At 37.2% G+C, this 17,433-nt stretch overlaps 1 protein-coding gene across 8 annotated transcripts in view; it reads right to left on the bottom strand.

The window, feature by feature from the left end:
* Positions 1-17,433, bottom strand: part of LOC131678295 (peroxisomal acyl-coenzyme A oxidase 3) — a 58,634-nt gene that overhangs the window by 18,525 nt on the left and 22,676 nt on the right. The gene's annotated exons all lie outside the window — the stretch shown is intronic.

Genomic DNA, 17,433 nt, shown 5'->3' with positions numbered 1-17,433 from the left:
CATCTTCGATATATCGTACAGATTACACTTAATACTCTTGCTAGTGTCAATGATAAAAATTTCTAATTGCTAACTTATAATTAGATATAGTGGTATGGAAGTCATAAACTAAAACAGTTTCGTTGAATCTGCTACAACATCTGTCTAGCGGATTGTTCTGGCCATATGCAGTGCGGTGCCTGGGAATCTACAGAAGCGGACGATTCCTTATATCACGAGGAGGAACAAATAAATGAATCCTTGAGAGAATGTCGGGACAGTCAATATTGTTCGACAACATATCGAAAATGAACATTCTTTGCAAGAACGTGCGGCGAGACTCCAGCGTTGGCAAATCTAGCAACATGCATCTATTATTATACGGCGGAAGATGGATAGGGTCGTTCTGAGGGCAAATCGTACAAAACTTCTCTGAACGCGTTCCAGTCGGCTACTTTGAACGGCGTTGTATGGCGCCCATACTTGTACAGCATACTCCAAAGTGCTCCGGACCAGTGCGCAGTATAAAGATTTCAGTGCGAAGAAATCCACAAAATCGACAGCGTTCCGTTTTAGAAAACCCAATGTTGCAAAAGCCTTCGCTGTTGTTGCAGTGATGTGTTCGGCGAAACGAAGTTTTCTGTCGAATAACACTCCCAGGTCACGGATAGAATCCACCCGCTCGATGACACAGGCTTGAAGAGTATATTCGCAACGCTTTATATTTGCCGAGCGTCCGAAACTTATCATCTTACATTTATCAATGTTGATCTGCATACCGTTCAGCAAACACCATTCCTCTATATTGGCTATATCGTCTTGGAGCACAGCAGAATCGAGTGCTGAAGCAATTGAACGAATGATTTTCAGATCATCAGCATAGAGCAGTTTTTCAGAGTTGATGCGGGTGCAGAGGTCGTTGATGAATAAGAGAAAGATCAGTGGCCCTAGGTGACTTCCTTGAGGTACACCGGTTGGCGTTACGAATGCGCTTGAGCATGTAGTGCCAATTCTAACGAAGGCAGATCGTTGTGAGAGGTAAGAATGCAGCCATCTGGTAACCCACTCAGGAAAGCCTAGTCGTTCCAGCTTCAAAACAGCAATGTTGTGGGGTACCTTGTCGAATGCTTTTGCGAAATCAAAATATATAGCGTCCACTTGTTGACGCTTCTCTATAGCTGGAACTAGAAAGCTCGTGTACGTCATCAAGTTCGAAGTGGCGAAGCGTTTTTTCATAAATCCGTGTTGTCGTTCGTCGATTATGTTGGAAGAAGCAGCGTACATCGTATTGTACACAAACTTTTCCAGAACTTTAGCTAGACAGTTCAGCAGCGAGATTCCTCTGTAGTTTACAACATTGTGCCTATCTCCAGCCTTATGAATAGGAATTATAGCAGCTTCTTTCCATGCCATTGGGAAAATATTTTCCGAGATTGAACGCTGAAAAATAATACTTATTGGTGCAGAAAGTGCTCGGGCACAATGCTTTATAAACACAGGAGTCAAGCAATTCGGACCAGGCCCTTTCAAAGGATCAACGCTGGACAGAGCGCTCGCTACAAGTGGTAATGAAGTGGTTTCCGTATTACCCGGAACCCCTTGCGCGTAAATCATTCGCCTTCTTCTGCGATGGTGCCGTCGATAAGGATTCATTCCAACGATAACGCAGATTGTCTCGTAGGGGATAGTTTCACGCGCTCATAACTCATATTGCCATGAACCTTAACGTACAGACATAATTCAGCTCGGCAACTTCCATGTATTCGACAAATTTAGAAGCTATGTCAGCAAAACGACATTTGATTGCTGGCTCACGTTGTTTTGTTTAACCTGAAGCAAGCTAACGCAGCTCTTCAGGCTGGAGTACTGAATATGTGTACCTTCACGAGACGTAGAGATTGACGGTGTTATCGCCGAATCTTTCTTCGTCTAAACTTCCCAGTAAAGGATCTAAGATATCTTCATGTTATTTGAAACAAAATCAAATAATGTTGGTATGGAACCGAAGCAACTGCCTCCTGGATTTAGAAATTTAAAATCCGTGCAGGATTTCCCAGCACTATGTAACAAAACGAAACCCCCAACAATCCCCACTTTACAACCAGTAACTCAGCTCGAAGGTAGACTGTTGAAGTTTTCTGACTTTGTGGATTTGAGTTTCAAAGCCTTCGATATTTTCTATTAAACCACTGCAAACAACAAAACAAACATTTTTGAAGTTGTTATCTACCCAATGGCCACTTCTTGGAGCGATCGTATCCTTCGACGGCACATTAATTAACTGAGGGTAGATATATCATGTCTGTTCAACAGTGGAATTGCAGAAGTATTACTAAAATTGATTCTTTTTAATTGATATTTGATACATCTCCAGAAATGTGATTTGCTATGCTCTTTGTGAAAAGTGGCTTACTTCTAAACGAACACAAAAAAATGATAGGCTGCCACATACTGAAGAGACGAAACCGAAAATTTAAACCTACCTTACAATCTAATAAATGCAACCAGTCGTAACATTTTACTGATTTCTGCTGTCAATATTGTTCGATTTGTTTTTTTATTCATTTCGTTTATTTGATAGGCACAAATGCGTTAGCTTGGCGGTGCCAAATTCTTTTGTTTTTACATTTTGGATATTTTAAAACTAGGAGGTTACAATGTTGAAATATTTTTTTATGAAAACATTGTTCGATTTGTTGACATTCTCGCTGTTTATTATTTGGATAAAATAGCCGCCGACTATCTTTTAACGCCTACGGTTAGGCTATACTACGAAGCTACGTTAAAGATGCTAGCTGCTGCAAGTGTTCTGTCTGATTCGAGCTAGTCGCTTTTTTATACGAAGCGTGACCCACTTTAGCTTCTGCTAACCGGTAAAATGATCGCCCAAGTTTTGACATTTAAGTACCTTAAGCTCTGGTTCGACGTTGAAGGTACTTGAGGAGGACACATTAAGTATCTAACTAAATTCCAACAAAGGATTACCCTCCCCTAGATTGAGGGGTTTGATGGTATTGCAAACTTCATCAAGCATATTGCGTGCATCAGTGCTAAAGAACCTCTGTCAGACAATTGCTTTAAGATGGTTATTTCATTACGCCTCGATAGTGGTGCATCGAGGAGACCGAGAGGGTTTATAGGCCTTTTTTATGTGTTGTGATTTTTCATTCTCTTGTCCTGCCCATATTAATGCTCAACCACTAGCCTGTGCGCGCTGGCGTGACCGGCTGGCGGGTCGACGTGGATTGACTTTTGCTGTGGAGCGTGTTTGATGACATTGTTCCACAGTTTAATGACAGTGTTAGTGGACGGGGCTCACAGTGGGGGTCATTGTGTGTCAATTTATCGGTCAACTTCGGCATCGTGCACAGTTAGCCTGTGCAATTAATGTAAAGTTTAAATTAATTTAATAAATACATAAGTAGAAACCTGTTAGTTGTCGTGTTGTAATAATTGTGGTTTTAGCACTAGTGTACAATTGTTATATACTAGTCGTGTATGTGTTCGTCTGAGTGATTGTGACAGTTAGATCAGGAATGGATGCAGAACTGGCGTATACGATAGAATAGTGGCTAATATTTCCGGTGTTCATTTTGTGCATTCAATTCTATTCATTCGCGAAGGTCGGATTGGATAAATTAAGGTACAATTAATTTACCGACTTGAATCACCCATTCTCGGTCAGCATAGCATGATGAAAGTCTAACAGAATGAAACTGTTATTAAACAACATTTGCTGTATTTAAACGAGTTACTGTAGTTTGATTATAATATGTTACATGTATGCTTCTCTTCTACTTCATTAGTCTGTTTCTTTTGTATTTCTATCAGTTTACTTTTCCTTTACTTATGTATACCAAAATAGTGTCGGTCAATTTATACACTCCTAATCAATCTCTTTGCATTTTTTCTTTCTTTGGCATGTTATGATTCCTTTTATTACTATATCGCCATACTATACTCTGTCTATACTCATGTAGGTACAAACGTACAAACGCTCGTGGCCTTCGCGATAACACAAACCTTGACGCAAACGCAACCATGCAATTGCAATCATCTACACATACTTACGCCCGCGATTGCGCCAAAATGAAAACACCCCGGGAGTTAAGTAAACGTTGTAGCACCTATAAACCTACAAACGCGGTCTCAAGCATTAACCCACCACTCGCGCGATCATGAAACAGAAACGTGCGGAAGTCTAACCTTGATCCTAGCAGCCCAGCCTTCAGTTGGACTAATCAAAAAAATACGTTCATATTCATTAGAAGACACGTTCCATGACGACATCACCGGGAACTCTAGTGATAAACTGACTCTCTTCTGCACTCTGTACCATACACTAATAATTAATCATCAGATTCACGGTCCGCGCATGATAATTCTAAAATACACGTCGCATGATTATAAAATATAAATTCGATTCGCGAAGTCACATACGCGGCACAAACCCATTAACATCCAAATGCTTGAGCCCTTCGCCACCATCCACGGCAACTACACCCGCGATCTCGCAAACATGATAACATCCCGGTGATAATATGAACGTCTCCGCACTTATAAAAATTCAAATGCGGTCTTAAGTGTGAACCTACAAATTCCTGCGCTCGCGCTATCATGAATCGGTAACTTCCGGAAGTGTATTCTCGGTACCACCAGCCTAGATCCATGCCTTCAATTGTACCAATTAAAAACAAGAAAGCTCTCATATCCACTGGACAATACGTTCCATGGAATTCTAGTGATATGGGGTAGCTCACACCTTGTCAGAATGTGAATTGTACATCGAAAACTAAATATCAGTCCGCGTGACCATTCAAGAACGTACGCGAATATGTGAATGGTCACCCGGTTACAAAATCGAGTTTTGTACACGCGAAGTCACATTCACGCGAGCACACGCAAAAAACACGTTAACATACGAACGCTTAAGCCCTTCGCACGGTGTCTTTTTTTAACAACTTTATGCAAAAAAATTCAGCATCTCTGAAACTTCAGGTTATGAAAGAATGGGCTTTCCCCTTTCATTTGAAACCAAAATCAAAATAATCCGTCGGGGGGTCTAGAGCAACTTTTTTTTTGAAGTTTTTTTTCTTGAAAACATAGATTTTACAATGGAACTAGTTCATATTTCTGCCCCTAGATGGTGTTTTAGACATTCGAACAACACTAAAAGTGAAAATCTGATAGATTATTTAATTGTCTACAACTTTGTTACCAACTAAAAACCGATTTGAAATTATCCCGAAAAGTAGTTTAATATTTTAACGAATTCTAAGTCTAAGTTAGTTTCACAGAAGACCTAGTGGTTTGTTAATTCACAAGCACTTTTTTTATTTGCCAAATAGTTGTGTTTAGTTCAATAGTGAATTCAGCGAAATTTGAGAGCTTGGAAAGTCATCTTTTAGCTGAAAATTATAATTCCCTGATACAGGGCACCATTCATATTTTTGGGATGAGAAGTTTTAGATAAGTGTTGACCAAACTAGTATGATATTAATATTCTTTTCCATGATGGTAAGTGATTCCTCCCGCAGAAACAGCCTTTTCAATTATGTATGCCATCTTCTTCATTTTTTCGATTGTTTTCAGGGATGACTGATAACTATTCTTACATGAATCTCCTACTCTGTTAGCATCTTCGTATAAAATTGACTTGTTCTGAACTTCAACCTTTATATTTGAACAAACTCAATGAAACATTTAACGCACCATTGCAATATTTCGCGGATTTCATTGCAACACTTGGTTCAAAACGCTTATTATCCGTTTTCAAAATTAACTCAATGTGACAAACAGTGAACAAAAAACTTTGAGTTTTTGGATCAAGATATTTTTTTTTTTGGGATATATTCTAGGACTTCTATGTATATAAGGTTATTGTTGTTCTCAAATCATATTTTGTTTTCAAAAGTAATACATATCGCATAATCTAGGATCAATTTAGTAACGATATCTCGCATAATTGATAGGAAATGGCCGTAAAATCCAACTGCCACAATATGCTTTGCGGAGAAAATTTGAATAAATCATTTCACACTAGCCACTAATTTGGACAGTTACTGCTATAGTTTGCGTTAAACTAGAAACGATGTGTCCCAACATTTCGTCTTGAACGGAATTATAACAGCTGACTTAAGCGATCATAACCTAAATTATACGATGTATGGTCCTTTCTAAAACACCCGTGTAACAAAACATAAATGTAAGCAAACCCTTGTAACCAAGCAATACCTTCCGATGAATGGTAGTCCCTTCGAACCTATCGGGAAAGATTACAAACCAAAAGCACAAATAGTTTTCTGACTCTGTCAAACATCCTAATTTTCAGAAGTTCAATTAGAATTGTCAACATAATGAATCCCGTCTAATATTTTTATGCCACTAAACCCAATTATTTTTTTTGGTAAAATAATAAGTGCGAGAAAACATATTTCCAAACCACTAGGCCTCGTGTGAAACTATCTTAGATATAACTTTGTTAAAATCTTAAACAACTTTTCCGGATGATTTCAGATCAATTTTTAGTGGTCAACAAACTTGTAGACAATTAAATTTTCTATCAAATTCTCACTTTTAGTGTTGTTCGAATGTATAAAGCACCATCTAGGGACAGAAATATTAACTATCTCCAGTAGTAAAACTTATATTGTTACGAAAAAAAACTTCAAAAAAAAAGTTGCTCTGGACCCCCCGACGGATTATTTTGATCTTAGTTTCAAATGAAAGGGGAAAGCCCATTCTTTCATATTCCGAAGTTTCAGAGATGCTGAATTTTTTTGCATAAAATTGTTCTAATAAATACACCGTGCTTCGCGATCAACAGCGCACATCTACGCCCGCGATCGCGCAAACTTGATAGCACCCCGGTAATAAGGTGAACGTTTTAGCACTTACGAAGTTTCAAACGCAAACCTACAAACGTCCATGTTCGCGCTTTCATGAATCGGTCACGTCCGGAAATCATTACCCTCCGTCCTTGCAACCTAGGTCCATACATTCAGTTGGACCAATCAAAAAATAAAGATCATATCATCATGGTGACATGACCGGGAGAGTGATATGAAAAATCTCACTTTCTTCTAGCATCTGAGCCGTACACCAATATTTAAATGTTAGATTCACGGCCCGCGCGCGATCATCCAAGAACATACGCGAATATGCGAAAGGCACACGGTTATAATAATTTATACCCGCAAAGCCACATACACTTTAGCACACGTGACATACAAACGCACCCGCGATTGAACATGTTACCGTACAAATGCTCGATCCCTTCGCGATGATACGCGCGATCGCAAAGTCTACGCCCGCACATATCTGAACCGTACAATGAATATCACATTCAGAATCACAGCCCGCTGCAATTGGCCTTAAGCAGTGTTTTAGTGAGCGACATTTCCTGTCTCGTCTACAATTGTTGTGTGTGTTTCTGACGGCGAGCTCTTCCGAGAACCTAGCTCTAGGACAACTTTCGAAAAAAAAGCTAAATACCAACAGAGGATTGACTTTTTTCATACAAAAACTGGATCTTGGTAGGGTGCTTGTCGAGTTTCGATCGCAAACCAGCTTTATGATAGCGTAGATCAATCACACGATGCAAGATATTAAAGGGATCTCCTCATCAGTCAGCTTAAAAAATTGATTTTTTTTTGTTTCAATTGTTAGAACTATTATCAGAAAATATTCTTGCACAGTTTCGGAGTATAGCTAATTAGCATCTCGTGTCTGTAAGTTTCCTTTAATTTAATGTTTTTGCTTTTAAAAACTTTGAAGCCCGTTTTATGAAAACCATGTTTATCAAAATTCGGTGCACGGCTGCTAAAAACTACAAAAGCTGTCTGATGATGATGTGTTAAAGGTACCAACAGTGCAAGGACTACGCCACTACGGCTGCAGTTACTTTTAGAAGAAAGGCCAAAATTATTCCAGCGAACGACCTTCAGTGTATCGCTGTTTGAAGGGCCAAAATGGCTTGGATCCATAAGCAGAACTTCTTATGCGCACTCCACATGGACGGTCCCAAGTGACCAAGAATCTTCTTCTAGCAATAAAATCCAACCATTTGGATAACACAATTTTCAATACTCGTGAAAAACCAGTCTTTGTACGTGAAGGTCACAAATCCTAACTTAATAAAGTCATGGGTTAAGATTTGTGCCCTTCACGTGCAAAGACTAGTTTTTCACCAAATTTTTTCGCAATAGTAAGAAATTTTGGTGTTTATCCAATTTTTCTCCTTAGAGGGAAATATAGCATAGCGTTATCGCATGCCGTAACTGAATAGCTGGCGTACAAAAGGGTGTAACCCACTTGTTTACGCCGGGATATGGCCGATATGGGTCAAAATAATTATCTGGTACGATCTTCACTTCCGCGTGAATACCACTGTTTGCATTTTGTACAGAAAACGGGAAAAATTTCCGCATTTCCAAATTGACATTTTTTTAATGTAAAAATAAATTATTTTATTAGTAGTTCTTTGACTCATGTTGTCTAGAAAAAATAAGACCATTACATGTACTACTTTTCAATTCACGAGCATTTTTGTAACAAGGGAGGGTAACGTGATCGAAATTGTTTTGAAAACGAAAAAACGATTTTTGAGCTATAGTGTCTTCAGCAAAGTTTGTTTATTCAATATTTTCCATTTCATAGAATTATTAGTTTGGTAATAAATCCTCCTAAAGCTGAGAAGCGAATTTTTGTTTGGCAATTTATGAAAATGAAAAAATCTGTCTTCAGTAAAGTTATAGGAAATATAATAATAAACAACTTTGCTGAAGAGTATGTATCTATCTTTTGGTGTTAATAGACACTTTGCACCACTGAAAATCAAATACCTTTTTAAGTGATTATTTAGAATTTCAAAATGTTCCAAGATTTTATCCGGCATAAAAAATTAAAAATTTTTGTAGAACAAGTTTATTACTATCTTTTATATTTGTGGAGTTATCGAGAGTTTTAGTTCCAAAAGAGAAATATTGCTTTTTTGGAACTAAAATTCTCGATAACTCCATAAATATTTTGGAAGGTATTTTCGGAATATAGTGTTTTTCCATGTTATGAAAATACACCATGATTTCTGTGCATATCATGAACTATTTGTCCGTAACACAGTTCAGGCGTTACTCTTTTTTCGTCGACGAGTATAATTTCAGGCGTTTTAATGATGATTCTGATTACAGGTAACATCAACAAATTTTCTAAAAATTGTCAATTTTTTTTGAAATTTAAAATAAATTATGAATTTATCAATCCAATTATAATTTATTTGTTAAAACTAATTAACCTCTCACAATTACTAATATTAAATTGGCAGAATTTTCATGCAAAAGACTTAATTTCAAAGCGACGCTTATTCATTCACCAGGGTTTTTTTTCTCAAAAACCGTGTTAGAACCCTAATGAATAGATTTTAAAATCGCCAATTATGTTGAAAGAGATTGAGCTGCAGTATTGATGCAACGAATAACTGCAGTTTGAGCATATTAGAATTTTTCTTCGTGTTTAAACAAACCTGAGATCCTAATGTGCTTATTACATAAAATACTCGACGATTTTATTTTCTTGTCATTGTCAACTTTCGTAACCGATTTCTAACGCGCAATTGGACAACTGCGGTGTATTGCTGATCGTACTGGTGATATTCCCTCAATGAAGGGCCTTTTGAGATCAATGCTTTAGCTTCTGCACCACCAGCATAGGATAGAGATAACCTAAATACTGTTGCTATTTTTACTCCTTTGACTGGTTCGGGAACTTATGGCTTATCTATTAGGGTGAAGTGCCTATTTTCACCATACTAAGGAGGGCGCCGCACTGATTCATTAATTACTCGGCCTACAAACAATGGAATGCGTACAAATTGGCATCAACAGCTTTGCTTCGTTGTTAAGTACCAAGATAATAACATACATGCGCTGAAAACAGTGAAATTATCGTTTTTGAGCACAACGAAAACACGAACCGAGTGCCCCTATTGTCGCGCTACCATTTGATTCAATGCGTTAAACAAAGATGGCAGACACTGCTCTAACCAACGGCTTCAAATGGGTAGCGTGATAATAGAAACATAGCTATAATGGGCTCATCACCCTACCTATTTGATATGCGAGAAAATTTTCACTTCTAAATATCACAAAACACCATGAGAGCTTTCGTAATTTTTAAAAAAAGTATTCCGTAAAATATCCGTATCTGTTGGAATTAGTGCTAAAAATTCACGCTAATTTTCCTATGTTCAAAACATATTAGCTTGTGAGCAGCTTTAAAACAGGATTGTAATATTGATCGTCATAATAGAACAAGTGTTTCCAAATCCACCTAGCCTCGAATAAACGCCAATGGCTAGTTCCGATTATACCCTTTGGTTTGGGCCTATAAATCAATTACAGTTATTGGACTTAAATTTACTCTATTTACGTGATTTTAAAGTTCTTCGTTCATCGCGGCGGCCCCTAAATAGCGGCAACCAAGCTCTCACATGGCAAACATTGCCGGTATGTGTTACACAAGTAGCGACCATGATCAGTAATCATGAGAGTGCTTGTTATAGTTCATGATCTTCGTCTTTTTTATCATGATATGATGAACCATTATCATGATTTCTAAGGATGACAAAATTTTTGGTTTCATGATTTTTTATTCATGAAAACGATAAAGTATTTGTTTCCGTGTATCAAAACCAAGGATAACCATTTGTTGCATGCTGTCTCTTGCTTGCAAAAACATATATTCAAAAAACGACTATAAAATATTTTTACAGGACCATTAAAAAAACACATCACACCTTTAAGCGTAAAGGGAGGAAGTACATGGTAAAGAGGAAGGAGGGGGGGGGGGGGGGTTAACATATCTTACCAAGTTTTTCGCTGTTGGAAAAAGGAATGAAACAACACAGAAACGCCAATCCTTGGTGGCAACCACGAGCTTCTTCATGGAAACTTAATTTTGTTACTTTTTAACGACACTCAATTTACTAGAAATTACTGAGTAGGGAAAGTTATGAAAATTTAGAGTCATAGTACTCAAGTGAGAGTAAGGATGTGAAATATACAGATCGGAAAACTAGAAGTCCGCCAACATGCCTCCTGGTAAAGACAGACTTGTCCCTCTTTACCGTGAGAACCGTGTTGTTTAAAAATTGAACCTCTTCCCTAATCTTTTTCACCAGGAAAAGAATGAGATTGTATTGTACAGCAAGGTACAAATTTCCCAATAACAAAGAGAACGTGTTATTTTAGTCGTTGTGTTCTGATCCTGATGCTTAAATACCTACATTGGTCAGAAAATAATCAGAAATTTGCCAACGCTAAAAGCTCAAAATTATTACACTCATCTTCTTTTTCAATTTGGTGGGAGCAATAACTCCCAAAACCGCTCTTGCCAACGCCACTGCAGCAGTGGTGTGTACAAATCACAGGTGGCCTAATAGCAATCTCGGACCGCATCGAACTGATAAGATATGCGATGTACTATCATTTAACCGCAACTGACAACCATAAATATTCAGCGCTAGGGTAATATCCGGCACCTTGAATTAGTCAGTACATACAGGGCAATTCATTATTAAAAATGCACACGTCCACAACAAAAACAGCTTTACCTCATCAAGGCATACCGTTATGGAACCCATTAGAGGCCCTAGCATTTCTGTTGGCTTTTCAGTCCGATCGGACCTAAACCACATCAATTTCGTCGACTACGTCAAGTTTTAACCACTTGTGAGCGACATACTAAATTTAAGCGAACTGCTTGGTCGGAAGATTTTAAGCCTCTACCAGATATTGCCGGAACAAATGTTTATCTGTTTGCTAATTTGTTTTGCATATTATGTCATCCTTCAGCAGTATCTGGTTTCAGGCGGGCATTCTAGTTTGTTTTCGTTTCAATTTAGTAGACGATACATCGTTCGTGCAGCCTTGAACAAACCAATAATGTGATGAGCTGGCCGATAAAATAAAACATTCATACCAGCACGAGGGTGATGGGGGCTGCAAAACCACGTGGTAGTTATGGTGAACACATTCACAGCGAAGATAATTACAGTGTTTTATTTTGCTTCCACCGCCTATGAGTAGTCAGCAAGCTTCACAATTTCCAACGTATCTATTGTCACCAGACATGCGATAATGGTAGTTACCCGGGTAATAATATGTACTGAGGTACAGTGGATCATTTGTTCACGCGTTTTTATGCCGTTTCCCCTTCCAGATTCCCCTTCTTCTCTTTTTCTCTTTGATTTTCCAGACAGACAGTCTCTTATGCACTCACGAAATATTTTTCTTACACGCACTCATTTTTCGTGTAAAAAGAAGATCCAGTGTAGATGGATGGAGAATATTAGGATGGTATTACCCTGAACCAAATTAGCTCAGTAGAGATGATCACTGACGTGCCTTTAGTCAAGTCTGAACGCTCACGATTTAAAGCGCAGCAACCTTTTGAGGTGAGTGACGTGTTTGAGCTTATTTGGTCTATGAGTAATTTCGCATGGACACATTTCTTCCTATGTGGTATTCCGACATTGTAGATATGACCACCGAGAACTGACATACAAGTGAAGTTTTCAACTTGTGTAAGAAATAAAACTGTCGCTTTGAAATGACAACAACAAGTAGCAACTAGCCGGCGCTTCGATCGGCCAGCAATCGCTATACGGGACTTGTGTGCAAACCTGGATACAATGGTGACTCATGCATTGCCTCCTAAAAATAAATCTTTATGCGGTTTTACATTTCTTATAAAAGAAACTTTCAAGATTTTTTCCGAGGCCCGGAGGGCCGAGTCTTATATACCAATCGACTCAGCTCGACGATTTGGGACAATGTCTGTGTGTGTGTGTCTATGTGTGTGTGTGTATGTAACGGACAAATTCTCATTCGTGTTTCTCAGCAATGGCTGAACCGATGTTATCCAAACCAATTTTAAATGAAAGAACTAAAAAACAGTATGAACTCTATTAATTTGTTTTTGATTCTGATGTTTAGTTTCCAAGATATGCATGTTTGAATGCGTTAAAATGGCGTTGTTTGAAGTTTTTTTAAATTATCTGCCGAAATTGACAATATAGAATAACAATTCATATGTTTTTAGACAGCTTTAACGAATACCTTTCGAACAAGCTATAGATTGTTGAAATCGGACTATTATCGAAAGAGATATTTAACATTAAATGCGGACGAAAGATTTTTATCATTTCCCATTGCCAGAAATATGACCAAAAACATGTAATCTATTATTAACGCCAAAACGGCTTATTTTAGGTCAATAGTATCTTCGGAAAATATAATGGAGGCAATATGCCCTTTCTTTCGGTATTGTGCTTTTGCTGATTAATCCCCCTATGAGTGAGATATTTTCACAAATTTTTGTGAAAGTGATTATATCGAAATGATGTCTTCAGCAAATTTGTAGCTCGTACTTTTGCGAATAACATTACTGAAGACTTCAAATATCTATTATGAATACTTTAAAAGTTATGGCTTGTTGTTTGTGGGTTACTCTTTGTCGCCTATTTATTGTTCAATATACTGCCCATGATCGCATATTTGTCCCGTTTTCTAAGGGATTTCCTATCTTTATGGGACTGATTTGCGATCATGGGCAGTATAGTAATAATCCATTGAAATAAGCCAAACATTATTTCGATAAAACGAATTTTGTATTTCAGTTTTCTCTCTACAACCGCTAGAAATAATCACCGAACACTTCCAAGTTGTCTAGAAGGAACTTGATAACTTATCAGTGCAAAAATGTTCATTTGTACGAACCTTCTGACTGCATTTTTTCTAACTTATAACCATCGGATCGATCTGAAACATATCGGAAAATGAAAGCGAAGTAAATAACTCCAAGCAACGGCGTAGCAAAGAGAAGGTTTTGGGGTTTAACACCATACAAACCCCCCACCCCCCACCACAATCCAAAAAAATATTGGATTGAAGTTGAAAATTTATTGATGCAGACTGATTTAATTCAATATTACAATACTAATTATCTGATTCGTACATTGATAACCTGTTGTTGTAAACATCATGAGGACTTTTGATAAATTGTCGGAATGGGGTCCTGATATGTAACTGATCTATTGGTCTTGATTTCACAGTTGTCTAATAGCATCAATATCAAATTCCTGCCTGAAAACATTCCAATAGAAAATTCCAGAGTTCTGTAATCATTCATAATCCTCAGATTTCTTTTCAAATTGAGCTCGCTTTTGTAGAGATGTACTGTAATAAGGGTCTTTATTTAATAGGAAGCGAAGTTAAAATTGATTTAATGTCTATGAAACATAGAACTGCTCACCAAAAAAAATGCATAACTTTCAACATTTGCTAAAAATGTTTTTGCCTTTCTCGTTCACTCTAAAATTCGTCAATCTAATCCCGACCCGGAGGGCCTAGTGTCATATGCCAATCGACTGAGTTCGTCGAGATCGGAAAATGTCTGTGTGTGTATGTGTGTGTGTGTATGTGTGTATGTGGAAAAAAATGTGACCTCTGTTTCTCAGAGATGGCTGGCTCGATTTGTACAAAGTTAGCCTCAAATGAAAGGTACAACCTTCCCATGGGCTGCTATTGAATTTTTTATTGATTGGACTTCCAGTTCCGGAGTTACGAGTTGAAGAGTGCAATCACACAGCAAATTCCCATATAAACTTAAATGAAAAATTTTCAAAATCAAATTTGTATTTTTGATGCCAAATGACTTTAAAATGCATGAAACATTGAGATGTTTGACAAAAATTGACTTTTTTGGACTTTGGTACATTTTTGCCTTTCTCATATAGAAAGGTTATGCAATCACTCTTAAAATCTTCAATCATACCGGCCTAGACTAAAATTTCTTAACAAGTTGAAAATTTTCGGCAGGACCTGGACCTCCCGGACCTTTCTCCATGATCCGCCGCTGGTTTCAAGCGATATTTCAGTATCACATAGTATCTCAAGATCGTGGCTGTCGATCCATTGTATGTATGTGCAAATCGTACTGAACATGTAATATTCATTTCCACCATTGTATTGAACATAACCAGCCATGGAAACGTAGTCTGGACAAATGAGCACAATTGCACCACTAGGTGGATTAAAACAGGTTTTTATTTTGGGAATGCGTCGAGTTGAGACGAAAACGTAATATGATTAATAACGAGGATAACACTTTCCGTATGTAGAGAGAAATTTATGAAAAATGACGATTTCCATTCGATTCTAGCAGGTTCTGATCGATTTTGATGAGCATTTGATTTTTGTTGTATGACCAATTATATGTATAGGTCAAATGTTTAAAAACGGTAATTTAAGGTCAAGATAGCATCATTTTGAAACCGCGAATTTCGGAGGTTTAGTATCTTCGATGAGTTTTACAAACGTTAAATAGCGCATCATTCGATAAAATAATTTTGATGGTATATCGTCCAAGAAGTATTTATGGTGAATTTTCTCAGGTTAATATTCATGACTACAATAAAGTCTCAACAAATTCGCTAAAGACACGAACTCTGTTACTATTTTCTGAAAAAATAATTCTGCATAATTTAAAACTTCAAAAATTACAGTTTCGGAATTATGCCGTTTGGACAGTATGATCGATTTTCACCAAACCGAATTTCTGGCTACGCCGCTGACTTCAAGTAAGTAGAAACAAAGTCGTTCTGCACTCGTTCACAAGAAACTTCTTCGAATGCTGAATATCTATTATAAAACATTGAAACCCCGATTTTATCAGCTAAATATGAACATATGTTTGACGGGTTCTAGCAGACGAACAAGACTGAATTCGAGTAAATCCTTTCTTGAGCATGTTTTCCTTATCATGATGATGGAAATATGCAAAAATGAAAAGTTCATCATAATCAGAAATAGTTATCAGACTACATCAAGGGACGGGAAGAATATTTTAACAGCTTCAGTTTATTATAAAGAAAAAAATTGCCCGATTTAGTCAATGTCCCCATTTTGTCAGCCTAAAACGCACCATGAGACTGATAAAAATGGGTCTTTATTGTATGTATTATGCACTGTGTTTCACATTAATAGGTACATTTCATTTTTGGGGATTTTTTATTGCATCGAACTACAACTTTTAGGTAGTTTTCAAGGGGTTATTTTATAGATTTGTTCCAAAATTTGGCGAACCTATTCCAATTCGTATACCAATTAAATGGTATACTTAAGGGTTTTTATGTTGCAGATAGAGAAAATACTGAAATTTTCAGCTTTTTTCCTACACAATATTACGAAAGCTTATTAAACAATTTTTCCTAATAAGTCTGTGAAAATTATAAACTATTTGAAATTTTTTAATAGTTTAATTTTTTATTTAACCGTGATTTTTTAATAAATAATGACCATCGCTTCACAACGTAATCTATTTTTCATGGCTTGCGGTGAGCACGATCTCTCGAATTGCTGAACTGAAAATTATGGAATAGAAATTAATTTTGAGTATTCTTTACAGATTTAACTCGCCGCGCAAATAGCTCTGAATTAGACCCGCTGGTGCCCTAAGACGATTTCGCTAGATTTTCAGAGCACTGTGCACCCAGTGCATTAACGCAAGTGACGGAAGGTTATCGAAAAGTTTCGTGAAAATGAAAATTCCAGTAATGATGATGATTTTCCCAAACGGTTCGTTTTCGTTAGGTTTTTATTTGTTCTTTGGCATTATGATTAGCGATAATAATTCAAATCAAGGATACTACTGGGAAGTCACCTTTAGAAAAAGTCGATGTCGAAGTAAAATTTGAAACTATGCGCGCATGCACTTCAGAGATAGCGTGATATCAGGAGCTGCGATTTCATTTCAACGCTTTTTTGTGAAAAGGGCGATACTTACAAATGTAAACATAAGGCTTTTTTCATACATGCGAATGAGGGCTTTCAACGCAACAAATTAACCTAAAAAATTGGATCCTACGATATTGCTTTCTTAAACTATAGCAAAAAATACAACGGGCGAAACTATATTTTTGTTTGTTTATTTAAAGTTTCGCCCTCCACGCTCCATGCAAACAAGCAGGGCGATACTTTTTTGCTAGCAGTTTAGAGGCGAAACTGTTATTTTCGTATTTTTTAAGATTATCAAGCTGATACCAGCTGCAAATAGTAACAATGATCGCTATTGAAAAAACACGGACGAAATCGGTGGTGTAGAACGGTAGTTATTGTAAAAAAACGTAAGGGCGATACTTCAATGCTGATAGGTGGGACCGAAAAAGTAAACAATCGCCAAAGGGGCGATACTATCATTTTGGCATTTTCAATAGCAAAAACAAATTTTAATTTAATAATTTCAAATACTTTATGAAGTTTTGGGTTTCGATCACTGAATCATGCAATCTAGGATGTAAAAAACACAATAGTTCTTAAATAGGAAATAAAACCAAGTCTGGAAATATTCACTGTTGATTTTCTTTGAATGGTATCACTGCTAGTATCACCCTTTTCA

This window comes from Topomyia yanbarensis, chromosome 2 (assembly GCF_030247195.1).
Source record: "Topomyia yanbarensis strain Yona2022 chromosome 2, ASM3024719v1, whole genome shotgun sequence".
In the NCBI taxonomy this organism is placed as follows: Eukaryota; Metazoa; Arthropoda; class Insecta; order Diptera; family Culicidae; genus Topomyia; species Topomyia yanbarensis.
Note: the sequence above shows the minus strand (reverse complement) of the source record. Positions and strands in the feature narration are given on the sequence as shown.